Source organism: Macrobrachium rosenbergii, chromosome 53 (assembly GCF_040412425.1).
Source record: "Macrobrachium rosenbergii isolate ZJJX-2024 chromosome 53, ASM4041242v1, whole genome shotgun sequence".
Classification (NCBI taxonomy): Eukaryota; Metazoa; Arthropoda; class Malacostraca; order Decapoda; family Palaemonidae; genus Macrobrachium; species Macrobrachium rosenbergii.
In genome coordinates, this window is record NC_089793.1 from 42,634,452 (window position 1) to 42,650,760 (window position 16,309).

Sequence of the window (16,309 nt, forward strand, 5' to 3'; positions counted from 1 at the left end):
TAAGCTTCTGATATACTAGTGAGCAAGGTGCTCCTTTAAAAGAAGTTCCTGTTGAAATAGTTCAGGAAGATGGTTGGGCAAGGATACCTCCTGGCGATGGTTTAAATAACATATAATATCACAGACGAAAAAAGCTACAACTTCGTGTGATCTTGTCTGGAAGGTGAAGATTCTGGAAGTTCTTGACATCCAAACAGATGAAGGCAAGTGTCATTCAAATCAGCATCTCAGTAGATGTGAAGTAATCCCAAAGACAATCTCCAATTTTCTGTTATGACCACGATGATACTTTTCTAAATGTTGGAAAAGTACTGTTGAGATTGCAGAAGACACCTAGTACTGTCATATGTGTACATAACCGTCAAGAAATATTACTTGGGCAAAAGTGAGTTATGTGGCGTAAATATACTGTGTACGCTGTATCCCTAATCTAAGTCATAAGTTCATTCCTCAAACCTGAGAGGCTTCACCGCTTACCGATTCATTTTCAAATCTTGGTTAATAAGATCTGAAACGAATCAACTTAATTTGAATATGAGAAGCAGAGTCACTGCGACAAGTTAGTTGCATTATCTGCATACAGTAGCTTGTTGCAGACCAACAATCACTTCAGGTACAACAAACGTCCCAATACAATACTCTAAATTTTATTATACAATTTTACTAAAATAAAAAACTAGGGCTAGGGCTGCAATTTGGTATGTTTGGTGACAGGAAGGTGGATGATCAGCTACCGTTTACAGCCTATATTTAATAGTTTTTAAGATCTGAGAGGGCGGGCGAAAAAGTGCAGACAGAAAAAGTGCGAGACAGAATAAAGTTTTGACAGAGCAAAGTGCGGACAGAAAAAAAGTGCGGACGGACAGACAGAGCCGACACAATAGTTTTCTTTACAGAAAACTAAAAATATGACTAAACCATTAATCAACTGGAAGCAATCGGAAGATTTCCAGAACTAAGCGGTCTCCGTAGAAATAAATGGTGCCTTGGTTAAATGTTTGAGGCCAACATGTTTGTTTATTTGTTTATCTCCTTGGGAATGTGACAGCCTCCAGTACACATTCTTCATATTAATTGCTGAAAACTTTCAGACATCAGTTTCATGGGTGAGTCACTATTTCTCTGGCAGTAAAAAGAAAGCCACAGACAAGTAAACATACAAGGGGTCAGCCATAGACCATATGGCTTGGGGTTTTGACTGACATTTATAATGGCAATAATAATAATAATAATAATAATAATAATAATAATAATAATAATAATAATAATAATAATAATTAACATCCCATATTCTTCATGTCTGAACACCGATAAAAGAGATCATACTAAATCCACTTCTTGAAAACCAAATGAGAAAGAATAAAGCCATTTAAAGACAGTTCATCAAAAGATTAAAGACTCATCAAGACGGATCTCTCTCACTCTCTTCACCCATAATATTCCTTTAAAGTGCTCTTTCCTTGTCAGGGTCTAATGCCTACGTTATGGGAGATGACACCAGAAGGAATAAGCTACAGTCAATCACTAAAATGAGCGAACGTCTTGTTTTTTAACTACATAAATGCCTATAAAATCATGAAAATTTCAATACAAACAAACGCAGACACAAACACACACACATATATAATATATATATATATATATATATATATATATATATATATATATATATATATATATATATATATATATATATATATATATATATATATATATATATATATATATATATATATATATATATATATATATATATATATATATATATATATATATATATATATATATATATATAGGACCAAGGGCAGAGGAAGACGTCCATAATAACGGCATACCTTTATTTGTGCTTACGTTTCAAGACATCTGTCTCATTATCAAAGCTGGAATAAGTAAAATATAAATATAAAAAATCAGACTCATACTTAAAATTACAATCAAATTATAAAAAAGAAAAAAGTTATACAAAAGAAAGACAAAATTAAGAAGACCGTTACCGTTTGTACGGAGTATAAAAAACCAAACTACCTCAACAACTCTGTACCTGACGTGAGTTTACCCCGACCTGGAATTCTTTGTTTATGTCACTCTACTTTTATACTCCGTACAAACGGTAACGGTCTTCTTAATTTTGTCTTTCTTTTGTATAATTTTTTTCTTTTTTATAATTTGATTGTAATTTTAAGTATGAGTCTGATTTTTTATATTTATATTTTACTTATTCCAGCTTTGATAATGAGACAGATGTCTTGAAACATAAGCACAAATAAAGGTATGCCGTTATTATGGACGTCTTCCTCTGCCCTTGGTCCTGTTTGCCTCGGTTGATAGCAGCCACCTACCTTCTCAGCTATATATATATATATACACACACGCAGACACACACATATATATGTATTATAGAAGTATATGTGTGTGTATATGCGTTCCATGGCGTGGATGATGAATGACATTAATGATTTGCATAATGAAATCAACATTTTCGTGAACAATATTCAGGTCTAAAAAATGAAAATTCCTTTCCACTATTATTGTTTTACTTCAGATACCATAGCCCTCTGATGCTGACACATTTACATTAATAATAATAATAATAATAATAATAATAATAATAATAACCAAGCCTCCCTACTCTATTCCGTTGCTTACACAAATCCGCTGGTCCATCTTGTTGACCTTATCAAATGAGCTTATCTCCGGAGCAAATCCTAATCTGCTATCGATATCTTATTCTTCCAGGGCCAATAAAAGCCCGAAAAGGCAACGCAGCCGCTTAATAGGAGAATTAGGTAAGCGATAAGTGACGTAACTGTCAATCACACGGCATTCTGTTCTTAGGGCCACCTTTAATGAAGGAAATTTTATCACATAAAACATCAGAGAAAATCTTCCAGAGCAAAGCTGCACCATAAGTGAAACGGCAAAAGTTGCGCAGTTGTACCAGTTGCGAAATTTGGCGAGATGGTCGAATTGGCAAAACTAAAACGTGCAAAACTGCAAAGTAGGGTAGAATGCAGCATAGGAAAAATGGCAAAACCGGAGAAACTGCACTCCGTGCTAAACGGCAAAATATACCAATGTGCGCATAAAAGTAATAAAATTGCTAAAATTAGGAACCTGCAACAAGTGAAATTGCAAAACTGGAAAATTCCACTATCTTAAATGTTAAAATTTTGAAGAAAGTTATTTAAAACGGGAAATTGTGCAGATCTGCACCTTATGTGAAACTGAACGACGTTTCATATGTAAAAACGACTGAAGGTGAGCCATGGTCAAACTGCACACTTTGTAAACTCCCAAATTTGGAGAAAATTAGCGAAACAACAAAGTTGATGTGAAGTTGCAAAATCGTTGAAATCACACCATGCAAATCGCAAAACTGGTGAAACTGCCCGTGTTAAATTTTTAAAACTGGTGAAACAGCATCATACATGGAATTCTAAAAGTAGTAAAAGGGCAGTGCAATTAAAATAAAGAGGGTTCGAATTACTAGAGTGTCCGTTGCGCACAAACAGGACATTGTAAAAGTTGTAAGTGGTAGTTAAAGCAGAACGTAGTATTAATGTGTAGTTGTTTCACGTAAAGTAGTTTGACGTGGAGCAGTGAAAGCCTTGTTTGTGGGTGTATGGAGCCACTAGGGGCTCTGGGTATTTTGATCAAGAATTATGTGGAATTTGGGGGGGAATTTCAACTGATTACGAAACATTTGGCAATGCAACTACCAAGATAACGGCTGTCTTTTCAAAAGTGTTGTAGAACTTGGAAACATTCCTAACAAGCCAATGACACTGAGTGTGATTGAAAGCGCACTACCCAAAGGTAATTTATACATAGTAGTATATCAAGGCTCACCTTTTTAACTGTAAAGATCGTCACCGTAGAAGCTTCGCCCAGTTGCTCAAGCCCATTTTGAGATCTGGAAAGTGAAATGGGAGAATTTTTAATGATATGAAGGAGTAAGGTGAAATGAAGAAAAGGAAGAGGGAGAAAGATATGAGAGTATCCGGAGGGCGAAAAAAAAAAAGGAAGGAGGTCGACCTAGAGAGAGAAACAGAGATGTATACTGGTAAGTGGTTAAAGAGTTTAGCATATGAAGAAAAAATGAACTAGTGAACAGGGGAGGAGGGAGGGGAGACAAATCCAAATGATAACCATACAAAAGGAAAAATAATGCTGCATAACATAAAAGCCGGCAGCAGCGCTGGCATAAGGCCTGTTTAATCTAAGAACAAACGGCTTTATCCTTACCCAGGAGGTTGTACAGGGTGTCCCTGAAGTCTGGACACACAGGCAAAATGCATGTTTCATTTAAACAAAATCTGAACATTTTGTTCAATGGAGATATTACTAAAAAAAATCTTTCCTTCCTTAACCATCCTTCCTTCATAACTGTTAGGAAAGCCTGATAGAAATTAAGGGAAAATGGAGATAAAAATTAAGGGAACATTCCACAGTTGGAACAAGATAAACGGAATAATTGTCATTCAGCGTTATCAGCATCAGGATAACTAAGGCAAAGACACAGCAAATAAAAGAACTCCTCGACGGCCTAATGATGTTATAGTTGTAACAACAAACCTTCCTCAAAAAAAAAAAAAAAAAAAAAAAAAAAAAGGGACAGGGTCTGAAGTGCTGAAAAATGGGGTTGGCAGGGGGACGGGGATAATAATAATAATAATAATAATAATAATAATAATAATAATAATAATAATAATAATAATAATAATAATAATAATAAACTTTATGTCAGCATAAGCCATATACATAAATAATCAGGAATACAAATAAGTAAAAAAATATGAAGAGAATTAAAGCATGGCAATAAAAAAAAACAATACCAAGTCACCTACAAAACAACATTGAAGGTATTGATATCCTTACGACAATCAATTAAAAAGTACAACACGTAAAATCACTCTCTATTAGATTTGCAATTACACATCTGCACTGAATCACAAACGTACCATCGTACACACACAAATAATCGCACGTATACATACACACCTGCATAGATGCTCAAGAGCTGAAATAAAGACATTATAAGAAATGCATGAAATTGCACTGCACACATTAAAGACTGTCAAACAAACAATGAATCATACCAACATTGTCTAACTATGGAATGTAATGTGACGTCACTTCGCGTTACCCTTTTCATAAGAGTAAATTGAGCCGTTCTTATCAGCTCATTTTAGCTTTTCACTCCAAATGACCCAAACGAAATGCTATTTTACGCACGTTTCGTTAAATTCCATTGCACCTTTGCTGACGTAAACAGTGAATTATGAACCTGGTAGTTGGTCATCTATGGTGGACCGCAGCCAGGGTGCATAAGGGCATTGGGAGAGACTCCTTATCCCATAGAACACCTGGTGAACAAATATATAAACATTTACAATATATATATATATATATATATATATATATATATATATATATATACATATGTATATACAGTATATATATACATGTATACGTATATATCTCCCGTATCAATTAACATCCAATACTTTACAAGACGCGGAGTAAAATAACAGATGAAAGCGCTTCCCCCTTTTCCGTTATCAGTCAGACACAACTAAAGGTAAGCCAGCAAATAAAATATAAAGAAGTAAAAGGCAACAACAACATAACAAAAACAATAACTAAAGGCAGCAAGGCAAACAAAAGAAGAAGCGAGGCCACCACGAGGAGGAGGACGAGGACGAGGACGAAGAAGAAGAAGGGAACGCCGAGGCAGAATAATTGATAAAAGGCACATGATGGCCAGTGTGCGACTGGCGAGGCGTTCAATCGGAGGGGAATCTTAAGCTTTCCGGAATATACAAGTGGAAACAAATGAAAGACGCGTCGCGAATATGGGAGCTCGGGAAATTGCTTGCGAGGGCAGCGCACAAATAAAGGTGTCGATGGATTTCGCCTTCCGGGTGAAATGGCTTTGCTTCATTGCTGTTCGCAGGGAATGGCGCCATACTGTTGCAAGCATTTTTTTTAAGGATATCATTTGTAATTACAGTTACTGACTTCTTCTTGCTAGTCCATATAATAAAAATCGTCACTCTCAGATAGCTAAGTTCTTCAGTACAGAAATATGAACACTTTTCAAGATTTGTTATTTCGAACTCTCCATGCGTTCTCTTCCAACGTTGTTTACCGCCGTTTTTCATATTCCTGAATGAACGGCTAGTTACAGCGGAACTTGTAAGGATAACGACGATATGCTTACATAAAAGCCAAGCAAATCATAGTCGACTGAAAAGGAGAAAGGGAGGAAGAGGAAACATCTTGATTGCTTTCCTACAATAACAGACTCCAAGAAATATCTCAAATGAAGAAACACTCCTTACTTCAGAAAATAAAGGGGCAGAAATACGGTACCTATACGTATTTTATTCCATGAGAATGAAACAGCGAATTTTCGCATGGGATGATGAGAGTGAAACAGCGAATTTTTGCATGGGATGAAGGTTGAAAAGTAAAAATAAACAGAATGTTTAAACACTCACAAAATATCATGAATTTATTTCATGTTAACTAGCTACTAAATCAAAAGTCACTCGCTCGTTTCAGTCTGCTGAAAAGAAAAAAAAAAACACGTCAGTCAGTCACTTCTCACAGCATCTTCTGTTTTCCCAAGGCCTTTAGCATGAATTCTTTTAGGAGGCCTTCTTTCATCGATCCATCATTTCTCTCTTTCTAATCGGGCCTGAGCGAGATTGTGGCCACGCCGTCGGTCGTTGCATAAAGGCTGCCCTCCAATGACTTCTATTTTGTGCTGCGTGTTTACGTACAAAGAACCATGTTTCAGTAGAAGCCGGGAACAGCGAACCTTCTGATGAACGTGGAAAACGAAGTACCCTTCTGCGGAGTACATCAAATACCAAGGATTCCAAATGCGATACCATTGCTGACCTATGCAGAAATCCTAATGTAGATGAGAAAGAAGAGAGAAAAAGAGACTAATGACGACTGACAAGATTTTAGGATAGATGATATATTAGTGTCAGTTTTTTTTAATTAAAAATCGGCAATTAAAAGAGGAATGAATAGTGACCCAGACAACGACAACAGTAGTAGTCATAGTAGTACTAGTAGTACCTGTTGCTGCAAAAGTAAGCATCTTATAATAAAGTCCGTATGGAAATGTGGTTGCTTGCTGGTTTTTCTATATTTAATTATAAAATTTTGACGAGGTACTTCATAAGATGATTATCTAGTTCAAGAGAAACAGGAAAAAACAACAGTAATAGGAAATCGACTGTTTTTACTGCATAGAAATGAAAGATATTATTCGAAAAATTACCTCACTTTGCAAAACATTCTCTCTCTCTTCCTATCTCTCTCTTCCCTATCAGAGAGAGAGAGAGAGAGAGAGAGAGAGAGAGAGAGAGAGAGAGAGAGAGAAAGAACAAGAATGTGATTTATGAACAGCTATCGTATACTGTATACCACTGTCGGCTGTTACCCAAATCAATAAAATACTAATCAATACAATATTACCCAGATCAATAAAATGATAATCAATAAAATATGACCAAGATCAATAAAATACTAGTCAACAAAATATTACCCAGATCAATGAAATACTAATCAGTAAAATAAGACAATAACATACTAATAACGCTGAATCTCTCTCTCTCTCTATAGCAGATTACGATGATCTAATGAGACTGTCTATACTGTCTATATTGCACTATCATTGGTGCTTATAAAATATCGCTGACAGATTCCCGAAACAAATGAACAAATAGGAAAAACAATAATAACTCTAATGCTGTTCCTATCACTGCGCAAATGAACCAACAAAGGCGCAAACACACAACGAGCGACCTGAAGGTACAACAGGAACATTGAACGTCGTAATGAAGACCAGCACTCCATACCCCGCGGCTATATTTAATTAGATTCCTATTGAAAACACTATAGAGATTACTAATGACTTGTAATAATTAATTAGGTTGATGACCCCCTCCTGGAGTGCAAGCAGGAACTCTGCTGCCTAATCATCATCATCCAATGTCGTTGTCATGTCAACCACTTGCCTCACTACCATTCTTTTGGCAGATATTTTGAAAGGGCTGAGTTTACAAGTATTAATATTAGCATCATCAGTTTCATCTATGCGTATTTTCTCTTGACTCCGGAAAGTGCTAACTTGCAGATTTTTATGAAGTATATTTATGGGATGAGGTTATTGGACCTACACACACTACCCTAATAATATTTGAGAGGTTTCTGTGTAGACAGAAACTGAGTAAGCTTCGAAAGGATAAACTGACCACTTTTTCCTAAGGGTCGAGCCAAAGTGACGGGCAACTCATACCCCAAGAGGCAGACAAACCTGCATTTTAAAATACGAACGGTTATAAAAAGAATCGGGAATGCAAAAGCCCGGATAGATAGAAATACATAGAATATGGAAATTAGGCCGAAGGCCAAGCACTGGGAACTATGAGGCCATTCAGCGCTGAAACGGAAATTGACAGTAAAAAGTTTGAAAGGTGTAACAGGAGGAAAACCTTGCGGTTGCAATATGCGTCAGTTGTTAGGAGAGGGTGGAAAGTAAGATGAAAGAGAGAATTCCAAATCCCAGATAGAAGTGACAGATCGCAGGATAAAATTGAATTTAAAAAAAAAGGGTCTTGAGGTAGCAACCTGAGCCCACTGGGAGGATACGGGATTCTTGACAAACTCCTGCGCCCTAACAATTTCCTACCATCCCGCGAGAGAAATGGGACCTCATTGCATAATCCAAAGGGCATTGCTAATTTTTGCATTGTTTATGGTTATCATGCTCAAAATTTCAGCTCTCTTCGAGGGTATGAGGTAATAAATATGGTAAAATTAAAATAAAATGTGGTATTGCAAATGAATATTGAAAAATTATTTCTGCGGAAAAATCTGAAAGTCTGATGGTACCAACCCACGGCAGTCAACTAATTGTCAGTGACATAATTCACCGTCTCGGTCAAGAAAGGCACACAAGGATTTAACGAAACTCATCTATACCGCTCCATACTCGCAAGGGATCGAACCCACGTCATTCAGCTAATGAGGAGAGCAAGTCAGCACTACACGATGCAAGGAACTTCGCCACGGCCGCGGCATTTCAATAACTTGGCAAAGAGCAGAAAAAGATTTGGCGTAGGTACTTGCTCATGAAGGCTTTTTTTTTTATCGATTGCAATTGAACGCACGAGTCTCCATTGTCTCGTCACTTGAGATTCAACACAGAACCGTTATAAAACTTGTTTTTCAATTTTTTTTTTACGACTTGAAAAGCTTTACAGAATATGACTACATTTTATGAATTGAACGTTTCGTTCCCTAATAAATTAATTTCCAGGTAGTCTAATAATTTCCAGACGATATCATACAGGAGTTAACACTTAAATCTTCTTCTTCCTTTTTTCCTTCACATTTATTTCAGACCTTAGATGTAGCTTTAATGGACAAGACCATAAGAAAACTATATAAGTGAGAGAGAGAGAGAGACAGAGAGAGAGAGAGAGAGAGAGAATTTATTCATTATCAACACCTAAAATCTGTCATGTGTATAAGGAATGCATGAGAGAGAGAGAGAGAGAGAGAGAGAGAGAGAGAGAGAGAGAGAGAGAGAGAGAGCACTTGCAGATTAGGTCTCAAACAATTACAGAAGACATTATACAGCCGCGTTTAAAAACTGCAGCCCATAAAGCAGCATGGCTTTAATCACCGGTGGATTATTCACTCTGGCAAAAGACGAGGCATAATTTGGTGTTGCTAAAACATGAACACCAAATAACGAGTTTGAGAGCTGCATGCCTAGGGAGGGAGGGGGGAGGGTGGGGAGGGGACACGGTAGGAAGGGAGATAAACCCTGCACTTTTTCCCTCCTGTTAAATCGCTTAGCACTGCTTCCACCATCAGATAATTTGGTATAATTGTGTCCCGTGGGGCTGGCGCGCTTTTTTTTTTTTTTTTTAGTTGTCTTCGGGACTCTTCGTTCTGATCGCATATGCTAAATGGAGCGTCCGAAAAACAAGTTCCCACACAACGACTCTTCCTCTTACTCCTCCTCCCTTCGTAGCTTCTTGATCATGCAACCTATCAAGAGAGAGAGAGAGAGAGAGAGAGAGAGAGAGAGAGAGAGAGAGAGAGAGAGAGAGCAAATTTTGAATGGTAGCGGGAACTCGCCCTGATAGGCGGTGCACTTGTTCCTTGCACGCCATAAAATACACAAATGTTTTACAACTTTCGTTCTCAGATGCTGGTAATCCATGATCCAAAATGGAATAAGACGACCCAGGAGATGCATTCACAACAGCAAAACCTTTTCGTCGACCCCTGGAGGAGGCGGAGGAAGAGCGGGGGAGGGTAGGTGTAGGAAGAGGAGTTAAATAGAAGAAAAAAAGAAGGGACTGGAGACCTTTCCGACACTACGACTGCTCCTGGTGAGCAACATAATAGACCAATGAGAGGTCCTTCTAGTTGCGACGTCTTCGCGTTCATGAAATCCGATTGGTTAATGAGTAACCGTCCACCGCTGCTGCTGCAGTGCATATCTATAATCTCTTTTTGGATGAAAGGGGGTCGCGTTGAAGAGGGGCTGGGGTTGAGAGAGGCGGGTTACGGCGAGGGGAAGGCACACCCCCAAACGGTTACCCGATTGCAATGCCAGTTTTTGCGTGGATCATCACCATCATCATCATCATCATCATTATCAACAGCAGCAGCACCAGCAGCAGCAAGAACGGACCCTTGTTTTCCCTCCCGCCGTTTTTAAAGGCTGCTAACATCGTCGGGTATAGTCTGTTTGGCCCCTAATGAATCCGCTCAGGGCCAAGACATTTCCAAAACATTTAAAAGCGGTCGGACGGCCTCCCTTACCGGTCGTAAATTCCGTTAAACACTTCCTCGGACATCAAACGCCACTCATCGATAGATTTTATTGTGCATTTTGCGTTTAGAACTCGGCCTGCCAAAATGCAATATCATAATACACCGGTAACAACAACAACAACAACAACAACAACAGCAACTACAGAAGCTTGATTTGATGAGACCGTCAGCTAATCGCTTCATTTACTCGAGAACAGGTTAAGGTTGGAAGCTTTCTCTCCTCAATTAACTGATGAACCTCATCACATCTGTTATATGAATCACTGTATTTTATGAAGGATGCTTTCGTCTCATTAAAAGTCTCGTTGATTAACGAACTAAAGTCTCGATAACAACACCAGGTCCTGGAAAAAGCGACTTAGGCGGCTTTCCAGAAATATCCGGTGTTGTGCTGGTGACCTAAGCAATGAATTATATTCCTGGGAATCAGTCAACTGTTGTGAATCGTAGCCATGATATGTGTGTGTACATATACATAATATACAGTATATATACAGTATATATGTGGGTTATTTTTTGGGGGGAAGGGGAAATCTACGAAAAGAAAATGTTCCAAGAGCTAATCCTAATTATCAAAACGGTGTTACTGTGAATAATAATACAATTACAAAGAGAAAGATATTTTTGTTATCGACTATTTACTGTGAGCTTGATTTTCATTGCCGTTTAACATGTTCTCTCCAAAATCCGATAACAATATAAATTTCTCACTCGGTCTAAAAGTAAATTTCTAACATGCACATAATGTTTGCTGGAAATTTCGTAGCTCTGTCATTTGTATTTACAAAACACAATAAGTTTGTCATCCACAGCTAATGTCAAAGGTGAAAATGGTAACGAGGAAGGTTGACCCACACTACAGTATTTCCTTTTAAAATTTGGAAGGAAACGTGACTTATTATTAGGTCACTGCTTCTGATGATTAATCAGGAAATTTACTGACTAATGCCGTTTAGAAGTAAGGAAGTTTCATACAAAGCACTGTAGTACAAAACACTATTGGTGATTATAACTGACGTGATATTTGAGCTCACCAAATACGTATTTACCGTAAAAAAACATATGAAAAAATTATGAGAATGAAGGAAGTACTGCAACCCCTGTAATTATCGGAAAAAAAATTCTCTTTTCAGTTATTTGGTAATTTGATGCATGAGTGACTGAAATGACCAACGCAAAATATTTCTGTGAAAAGATTATAACTTTTAAATTTCTTGTAAGCACAATTCATATTCTTCGTTAAACCTCGGCCTAGTTCTTTTCCTCAAAAAAGGTGTACCATCAGTTACAAAGAACCACCTATTCCCACAACTCTCTCATGCTGATCAAGTTTGATTTGAGCTGCCCGTCCTGTTGTTTAGGGAATAAATAAAGCCCTAGCTATGAAATGCCGTTTACCAGCGTGCTCGCGTGCACACAGACGCAAATATACAAGGGAATGGTAGACCCATGGTCCCCCTTTATAAAAAAAAAAAAAACTATCGCTTTGTTGACCTAAAGTCGGTCTTCAAGTCTTCTGGTGCCTACGCTAAAACACAACACACACACACACACACACACACATATATATATATATATATATATATATATATATATAATTATACCTTAGTTTAACCAGACCTACAGCTAATTGTGGAATCCGAACCACATTATAGCGAGAAATGAATTTCTATCACCAGAAATAAATTTCTAACTCTTCATCAGCCGGCCGGAGACTCGAACTCAGGCTAGCGAGTCATAGTAGTCCACAGTTCTACCGACTCCCAACGAAGAGCTTTATATATATATATATATATATATATATATATATATATATATATATATATATATATATATATATATATATATCGCGTGTGTGTGTGGGAGGGGAGAGGGCTATAAATATAAATATTCCAACAGCGAAGTGTATCCATTAACTCATCTTTCCTCATTTCCAATCAAGAGCGTCCGGATGTGCTGGCTTAGCATTTCTTCGAAATTAAATTGGCATTTGAATTAACGAAATCGTTTATTTTGTTGGTCTTGTTAACATTAGTACAGCTTGAATATAGGCCTAACCTTCCTATAAAATCATTTATATAAAAACCTCACGTGGAATGGAAATATCTGAACGTAACTAGCATCGTACAAAATTTATCACGTTATAATTTATCCACTCTTCAACTTAAAACGGCTAGGATATTTAGATCATCAAGTAGTAATAACAATTATACCTACTTTAAAGCAACACGTTTTATAATCAAGTTGCAAAAAAAAAAATAAATAAAAACCTTGTTCTGGGACTAGTTTTCCCAAAACTTGTCTTCATAAGCGGTGGTCTCAGGAAATGATAGGGGTATCCTCACTTAGCGGTGATTATGAGGAGGTGGGGGTAGGTAGTCGATTTAAGAAGCCCTATGCAAACACAGCTACCAGAAATAGGCAATACACAAGTTGTAAATGTTACTACGATTACAAATGATCACTAAGATAGCGTTTTTCTTAATGTAAAGTCACTATCATGAGTAAAAAGTAAATAATGATAATCACTATAATTTTGACATACGTGCCTACCACCTGCAACACGTTACATGTTAGAAATTCCGCTAAATCATGGCAAATAATTTCCCGTCTTTATTTATTCAACAGCAAAAAAATTACATAACTTCGAATCTGGTCAGTAAACGGAGACAAAGAACTCGAAAGATAAAGAGGTGAGCGGTACTGTACAATGAATAAAATGGTTGCCATTATATCCATACACAACACATTACATTATATATATATATATATATATATATATATATATATATATATATATATATATATATATATATATATATATATATATATATATATATACATATAATCAAAACTACCCGGTTTCCTTAACATGGGTGACGCCAGAGAACCCCGTAGCGGAGTAGTGCCGTCAGTGCACCTCACTGGGTGCACTGTAGGTATTGCTAAAGGTTCTTCGCAGCGTCCCTTCGGCCCCTAGCTGCAACCCCTTTCATTCCTTTTACTGTACCTCTATTCATATTATCTTTCTTCCAACTTGCTATCCACCCTCTCCTAACAATTATTTCATAGTGCAACTGCGAGGTTGTCCTCCTGTTATATCTTTGTAACCTTTTACTCTCAATTTCCCTTCCTGCGCTGAATGACCTCATAGGTCCCAGCACTTGATCTTTGGCCTAAACTCTATATTCCATGCCATTCCACACCAGAGAAAAATCAACACTAGTCACAGTCACATTCATGGGTTATGCTTGCTACAAACCTTCCAGAGTTGCTGGATTTCCACACCCCTGTTACCCTCCCTTCCCAAGTGCCCTCCACTGAGAATTCTCCCCAACTCAACAATTTCCCCACTCCGTCGAACTTTTACCACTGTTAGCTACAGTATTGTTTGACTTCCACTGTCAACTGTCAACCTAACTATTTTTCACATTATATTACTTTTGTAGATGTTGTAAACAATTTTCTTTTTACGCTAATTTTATATATGTAATTAACAGTGATTAAATGTTATTATCAATTCTACTCAGGTTGTCAAAATTTTTGTCCACACCATGAGATGAGGACGCCACTTCTACACCTGATTAGAAGTGTGAAAGTTTCTTCGTCGAAATGAAGATTTCCGTTTTTCGACAATTCTGAATTTCCTTCTTCCCTTGATGGGAGTGGTTCCAAAGGTGCTATCCTCTCGATTCTCAACAAATATTTGTCATACGAGGTTGCTAGGGGGACCCTTTCCCCCCGAATGCTCAAGTCTGATGTTCCGAAGGCGTCTGCCATAACCGTAGTGAACAGTGTCATGTCTGTTGATTGTGCATAGTTCAGAATTTCCTCTTAGTAAGCCCTTCTTCAACTTCTACACCTACGGACCTCCTTTAGGCAAGGGCACGTTAAGACACATGGCCGGCTTAACCAACCAACTAATAATGGTTGTAAAACTCGCCAGTCGAACAACGAGTGGCATTCGTCACTGTGTATGTATGTGTATGTGAGAAAAAAATTAAAATTTTGCCCTATGACAGTCAATGAAACTTGAGTGTATCAGAAACGGCCATAGAGCAAGCACGCTAGGCGCAGGCTCATTCAGTTCAGTTCCTCGTTCAGTTACCGTACATGCAGTTAGGCCGAACACTTAAAATTTACATAAGATGACTGCTGCCGTATTTGAACTTTTACAATTATATCGGATAAATAGCAGTACTTCGAATGGGACCTCAGTAAGTTCATAAATAAACAATGCTAACTGGATTATCCAAGAAGTTATTTTAGGCCTACAACTTTAGACACCAGCCTACTCTAGTATTTCAACTTTTCCGTGCTAGGCCTACACACAGCATACATGATCTAGACTAGTGCTGTCATATGGGAAAGACATTAATGCGCTTTAAGCTTTGTTTAAGTGTTAAAGTACTATCTTAATAACGTTCAATGCGAATTTGCACTAATAGGTTCAAACTAATAGAGTGAAGGAGAAGTTTTTACACATGCTACCTACCGGCAGTTCCTGGAGCACATAAGTGGTGTTTCAAACACCAACAGAAAAGTCGTCATAAATGATGTTCCTTTTACTTAAGTGGATAACGTATCTTTGCACTGACACAGTAGGGAAAATAATAATTTCACAGTAAGAACCACAAGAACACCAAGAGCCGTAACAACCAGTGGCACTGAAAGTGTTTCTAACCAAGCTGTGGTGTCCTAGAAGTTTCTGATGGAAACCGCCAATTTTCAGAAACGCGCGTGAGGTTTCCATTTGGTTTTATATTTTTCCCCCTCTTCAGTTCTTAAGTAAAGGACATTTTTGTAGTACACTGCGCAGAATACTGCTGTTAGTGTTAATAATCGTGATTACTTTCATCTGAAGCAAATTCTCTTACCGTCAACCCCCAAGAAAAATAATTTTGTGTAAAATGTGGCAACATTCCCTTTTTCGTTTCCCAGGACGGATAACAAACCATTGTCGACACGGCATCTTCGGCGTTCGGTAACGTTTTCTGCTAGTTCTTTGTGACGAATGCTCGGTGAATAACTACGGTTATTCTGATGTTTGTTTCTTCATTATGCAAATCTGTGTTTGTGATCAGTGTACGTTATCGTTGCTTTAGCGTAATTTTCCAACAGTGTTCTAGTGAGCAAACAAACCTCGTGACGACTTCGGAGCACAGCCAGGATAGTATAGGCCTAAAATTTAATCTTTCACATGACTCAGTACCGACCTGGAGTTGCAGTTGTAGCATGCATTGACGTGGAACGTCCCTTTTTCTTGCCTCTGTGTCTGGTTTCATGGAAGTAAGGGCATATATATATCTTGATAAAGATGTAAGGCAAAGATAAACTTTCATCATTATTGCATGGATTAGATTACTTGTAAGAGTGACCACCATGTCTCGGTACCATATAGGCCCAAGCCCAACTTTTCCGTGTTAAATGG

The 16,309-nt window shown here is 37.6% G+C and overlaps 1 protein-coding gene across 1 annotated transcript in view; it reads right to left on the bottom strand.

Annotated features, from left to right (window-relative positions):
• Nucleotides 1-15,570, bottom strand: part of LOC136834417 (uncharacterized) — a 442,334-nt gene extending 426,764 nt beyond the window's left edge. Inside the window, exons 1-2 of the mRNA XM_067096993.1 lie at nt 15,374-15,570; nt 3,850-3,913 (exon numbers count right to left, since the gene is read on the bottom strand). The gene's annotated coding sequence lies outside the window, so the exon portion shown is untranslated. The remainder of the gene's footprint in view (nt 1-3,849; nt 3,914-15,373) is intronic.
• Nucleotides 15,571-16,309: the final 739 nt, after the last annotated feature.